This window comes from Arvicanthis niloticus, chromosome 16 (genome assembly GCF_011762505.2).
Source record: "Arvicanthis niloticus isolate mArvNil1 chromosome 16, mArvNil1.pat.X, whole genome shotgun sequence".
NCBI classification, from domain to species: domain Eukaryota; kingdom Metazoa; phylum Chordata; class Mammalia; order Rodentia; family Muridae; genus Arvicanthis; species Arvicanthis niloticus.
The window spans coordinates 26374906-26380905 of record NC_047673.1 but is presented as its reverse complement, the minus strand read 5'-3'; positions in this window follow the sequence as shown (position 1 = coordinate 26380905).

The window sequence follows — 6000 nt, the reverse complement described above, 5'->3', positions numbered from 1 at the left end:
AAGTGGGGTTGAGTTGGGCAGGCAGTTTAGCGATTAAGAGAGTGTCTGCTCAGTTTGCAGGATGCCTTGAGTCCAAACACGATTAAAAAGGGGACCGATGATGCAGAATATCTTAACACTAAAGGCCATTAGGCCAAGATAGACTCTGACGTCATGAACTGAATAAAACCATTATCACAGAAGTGATTTCATTATCAAAAGTTCTCTCTTATAGGAGGCACAGAGGTCCTTGTGCTCAGATAAGCATGAGGGAACCAAGAAGGTTGAACTCTCAGGGTTGTCCCTTCAAAGGAAGAATACATTACCTGTTTTCCATCCAGAAGTCTGGGAGCAGATGTGGTTCAGAGCCTGAGACCTTCGTGCTATCTGTGTAGTCCAGGCCATGCCACATCCACCCCACCCCAGACTTTTATAGCGAACTTGTCAATCTATAGGACCCATCTTTACGAAATACGTCATATGTACTTTACAAAGAGTTTTGCTGTAGTCATGTCTTAAGACATATTGATCGCATGGGATTGAGTTAATTGTCACCAGGAAAGTTTTCAGCAAATTGTGCTGTGCTTAAATATGCCTAAAGTAAATGACTTGGGGTCAGATTCCTGAAATTTGCGCCAACACCAGCTACTGAGTGACATTAAACCGAACTGCCTTCTTGCCTCCCAAGGTCATTACTTTGTTGGCTGTGGTGGTTGTGAAGATTCCGGCAATCTCTTCCCCAAGTTTTTCTTTATTTCTTCATCTCCCATCTTCTCTCCTTTACCTCCCACTGAAGGATGGTAGAACAAGAAAGCTCTTACCCGGTAATAGCCCCTCCATCTTGGATGTTCCAGCTTTCAGACCTATACATAAGAAATACATTTCTGTTCATTTTCTAAAAAATAATTCAGTCTCAAGCATTCTGTTACAGCATCTCCTACCACCACAAATGCACAAAACAACTAACTCAACTGGATACAAGTTAAAAAATGTTTGGGGCTGAGGAGACTGATTAGGGGTAAAGTACATATTACCGTGTGTAAGGCCATGGTTGGGGTCCCTAGCACCCACAAAAAATAATAATAAATAAACTCATAAGTATGTAGTTAGCTTCAAAGGTTTTTGAAAACCACTGGCCTGTTTAGGAGAGAAAGGATTTCTGGAAATCTGTGAAAGGAAGATTAAACCAACCAGTCCAGATGGCGATGACATAAGCCCAAGGTCAAGGGCAAAGAAGAAGGCTGGCAGTGTAAGGGACAGGTGTGGGGAGTTGGGGTGGGCATTGTGGACTTGCTTTTTGGCAGGTTGCTCACTTTGTGCTGTGACAGAGAGGGGGCAGAACGAAGGGAAATGGTCATCATCCATGCTTGGAAGATTGTACTTTCTGCTCAGATGCCTCTCCAAGTGACTCCTTAACAGAGACCAGAATCACTTTACCCTGCTTTTAGATAACCCAGCGAGGGTCAGTGAGCTAGTTTAAAGGGTGGTGGTGTTTGCCACCAAGGCTAGCAAACTGAATTCGACCTGCCTAATCCACACGGTGGAAAGATATGTGAAAATTCCTTCCCTGGGGGAGACGTGACCAAGATCTACCTAACACCTTCTCCTACAGTCCAAAATACAAACCAAAGAACAAATCCACCAAAGTTCTTCCTGGGGGAAGATGTTTATTAAGCTTACTTACAGGGCTTGAGGGGTTACTGACTAGAGAGTGGGTGACCCCAAAGATGCACTGGGAAGTCTTCACACAGCATGGATGATAGCTTCCCATATCCTCAGAGACAGAGGCCCCCTTTCTCTAATCTTTCCCAGCCTATGTACCGTAGACCTGTCCAAATTGCAGAGGCCGAATACAAACAGTTAAGGCAAAATTGCATACGAATGGCTGGAAGGAGTGGCTAGATACTTAGGTGAGGGGCCAAGACATCCCAGGCCCCTTTGTTCTAAGAGGGAATATACACAATGCCCGGGTCCCATCAGCAGATCTCATAAAGAGGGTAGTAGCTAGCTTGAGTCTGGCTCTTACAATTGGTAACAGACTCTCATAGGTTGCCCTTTGACCTCTGTATGCTAGAGCTCATAGATAGACGATAGACAGACAGACAGACAGATAAAAATGATGAAGATAGATAGATAGATAGATAGATAGATAGATAGATAGATAGATAGATGCTTTTTTTGTTTTTTTTAAAATTAGGAGAGATGGCCCAGCAGTTAAGAGCGTTGACTGCTCTTCCAGAGGACTTGGGTTCATAATCCACATGGCAGCTCACAACTGCCTACAACTCCAGTTCCAGGGTATCCCACACCCTCACATGGACAAAACACCAATACACATGAAATAAAAATAAATAAATTATAAAGACATTTGATTAGCTCCCTTGTGGCTCAGTTTGAGGTGGCACTGAGCTGAGACAATCCTGAAGAGTCCTGGCGTCCATCAAGTTCAGAGGCATCTGTCATGTGTTCGTTCACATGGGCTCCATATTGCTCAGGATTTACCAGTCTGATCTCAGTAGCAAATCTACCAGCGTTAGTGAACAAGAGTGCATGTACGACAAGCTAACGAATGTAACATTTTTGATTCAAATTCTTTACATTTAAAAATCAAAGGAGCTTAGAGAGAAACGGCACTTCGGAGGTACCAAAGGTCAGATAAGAAGTGAAAATTCAAAAGCCTCCGAGTGCAAACCGCCAGGGCACTTGGAGGTGAGCAGGCAGAGGAATTTATCCATGTCTTCCCTGACAGCAAACGTGATGCATAAACAGAACAAAAGGTTCCCACTGCCTGGTCCCACCACTAGAATCCTCAGAAACGCACCAGCCCCTTCCCCAGACTGAGTCCATGTAAGCGAGGCAGCTGCATGGCCCTTCTCGGATGGAGAGACTGTGCCCGGAACCCTGTAGCCTGCGTAAGAAGGTGGAAACATCTGGAGGTCCAAGGTGAAGTGTGGCATAAGAAACCTTGGATGTGACCTTCTGAAGTGATAGAGATGACATGCAAATATTTTTAAGTCTTTGAGGTTTTCAGGGGCGGATGAGAGGAAGCCTAAGCCACAGAATCAGGGATAAAGACTGAAATGTCGATATAAAAATTGATCTACATCTCTCACATACACACAGGAGCCATCTGTATGAACATGTTATAGAAGTCAAGGTTTATTAAGAAATGTTTTTTCCTACCTGTAAATATTTTTTAAAAACCAAATTGTAGCTTTAACTGTTACAGTGTCTGTCCCCCTAACAGGGTTCTCAACTTGTGGGTCGCCACCACATTGGAGGTCACATGTCAGATATCTTGCAAATTGGTTTTTTACATTCAAATTCATAAAGGTAGCAAAGTTACAGTTACGAAGTAGCAACTAAATAATTTTATGGTTGGGAGTCCCCCCACCTTGAGTAACTGGATGAAAGGGTCGCAGCTTAGGAAAGAGACACATCTTTCCATTTGTCAGACAAGGCTCTGTGCTGAATGCCTTCTGCCCAAACACTGCGTTTGCATGCTACAACTATGTAATAAGCTGCCTTACACTTAAGTGACTTAAACAACACACATTTTTTTTTTCATGCCTCTGAAGGCTAGATGAGGTTTGGTTCCTTCAGAGGGCTGTGGGAAGGTCTCTGTATTTCATCCATCTCTCCTAGCTCCTGGTAGTTGCTGTTGGCCTCTGTCTTAGTCAGGGTTTCTATTCCTGCACAAAACATCATGACCAAGAAACAATTTGGGGAAGAAAGGGTTTATTCAGTTTACACCTCCATGTTGCTGTTCATCACCAAGGGAAGTCAGGACAGGAACTCAAGCAGGTCAGGAGGCAGGAGCTGATGCAGAGGCCATGGAGGGGTGCTGCTTACTGGCTTGCTTCCCCTGGCTTGCCCAGCTTGCTTTCTTATAGAACCCAGGACTACCAGCCCAGAGATGGCACCACACACAGTGGGCTCTCCCCCCCTTGATCACTAATTGAGAAAATGCCTTACAGCTAGGTCTCATGGAGGCTTTTCCTCAAGGGAGGATGGTCCTTGCAAATGGCATTGTCTCTGTCTTCACACTCTTTTCTCTCTGTTTTTCCAGTGTTCAGAGATGTCTCTGTATCCAAGTTTGCATTTTTTTTTTTGAAAAGAAAAATACCTTTTTTAATTTTTACTCCTGTACGTGCCTACAGAGACCAGAAGAGGGTGTCAGGTCCTCTGGACCTGAAGTTGCAGGTGGCTGGAAATGTCCAATATGGATGCTGGAAACTGAACTATAATCCTGTGCAAAAGAAGCAAGAACTCTTATCCTCAGAGCCACCTCTACAGCCCTAGTTTCATTATTTATAAGGATTCCTATGCTCCTGGTTGGGACCTACTCTATTCCAAGATAACCTCATTTCAACTATTTCCAAGTGCAGTCATATTCTGAGGTACTGTGGGACATTCAGAGGAGGGGCACAATTTTAACTTATACCACCCATGACTTCATAATAATAAAAATTTACTGTAGTGATCTGAATGAGAACAGCCCTCATAGGCTCATATATTTGAATGCTTGGTCCCCAGTTGGTGGAACTGTTTAGGGCAAGATTAGGAGGTGTGGCCTTGCTGGAGGAGGCGTGGCCTTGCTGGAGGAGGCGTGTCGCTGGAATTAGACTTTGAGGGCTCAAAAAAGCCCAAACCAGGCTATCTTGATCTCTACTTCCTGGTTGTTGTCTTAACATGTAAGATCTCAGCTACTGCTCCAGCACCATGCCAGCCTGCCTGCTAGCATGCTCCTTTCTATGGTGGACATGGATTCACCCTCTGAAACTGTAAACAAGCCCCCAAATAAATGATTTCTTTTATAAGTTCCCTTGGTCATGGTATCTTCTCACAGCGATAGAAAAGTAACTTAGACGTCTACCTTTCGGGTTTCTTTCAAGAACGTTGATTTTGCTGAGGGATGCAATTCAGTTCTAAGTCGCTGTGCGTCAATCTCTCCCGCTCTTAATTGCTTTAGTAGCAATTTCCATTTGGTACCCAAACATGGGTACCCATGGGTAGAATCGGTTAAATAATTTACACGATGGTTCTGTTGATTCCTCCTTCTATGTGGCACACCGTTTATTCTTTTGAAGCTACAGATAAAAGATTACAGACTGGGGGAACATTGCAGGGTGCCCACATTGCCTGTGAATATCTCCCGGAGCACACAGTAGAAGACGGCGCTCTAAAGGTCCTATTTGAATAAGTTTCCATTCTGAATAGAAGTGTTTTTTTTTTTTTTTCTTGCCCTTTACTTGCTGTCATTTTTTTTTTTTTTTTTATGTGAATAGTCATCCTTACTGCAGGGCAGGAAGCATTCCTTCAGAATACAGTTTCTGGAAATATAAGACCTAGGAAGTCATAAATCCTCAGCAAGGTGCTAAACACTAAGTATCCCCCTGTATTTCATGACCTGGAAGGACTGAATCTTCCCCAGCCAACAACTACTGCTCTGGTATTCCCGAGAATGAGTCTGAATAATGAGAAAAGCCTCCGCCACGGGCCTCTCAGGCTTCGGCAAAGAGGGAGGCGACTCAGCTTCCATAAGTAATTTCCAGGCAGAATTTATAGGTAGAAAATGTGAATCAGTCTAAAATGCCTGAACCTACAAAACTCTGCCTGGAAGATTAAAATAATTCAGTCTAAGTACAGGACAGAAGTAGAGATTGGTGGGAGAGGTATATATATACATTTTATATACACTTATATATACATAGAAATGTGCTGTGCATATACATATATGCATACATACACATTTACATTTATACATACATATATACATTTACACTTACATTTACATATGCACTTAAATATGTATGCATGTATGTATCTATATCTTCTACCAATATGTGTGTGTGAGAGAGAGACAGAAAGAGAGAAAGAGAGAGAGAGAGAGAGAGAGAGAGAGATAATATATCTGAGTCTCTGCTGGTGTTTGAGAGGCTTTCTGAGGAGATGATTACAGGGTCTGACCTTTCTCAGAGACAGGAAACATATTGGAGGTGTGTGAATTCGCGGCAGACA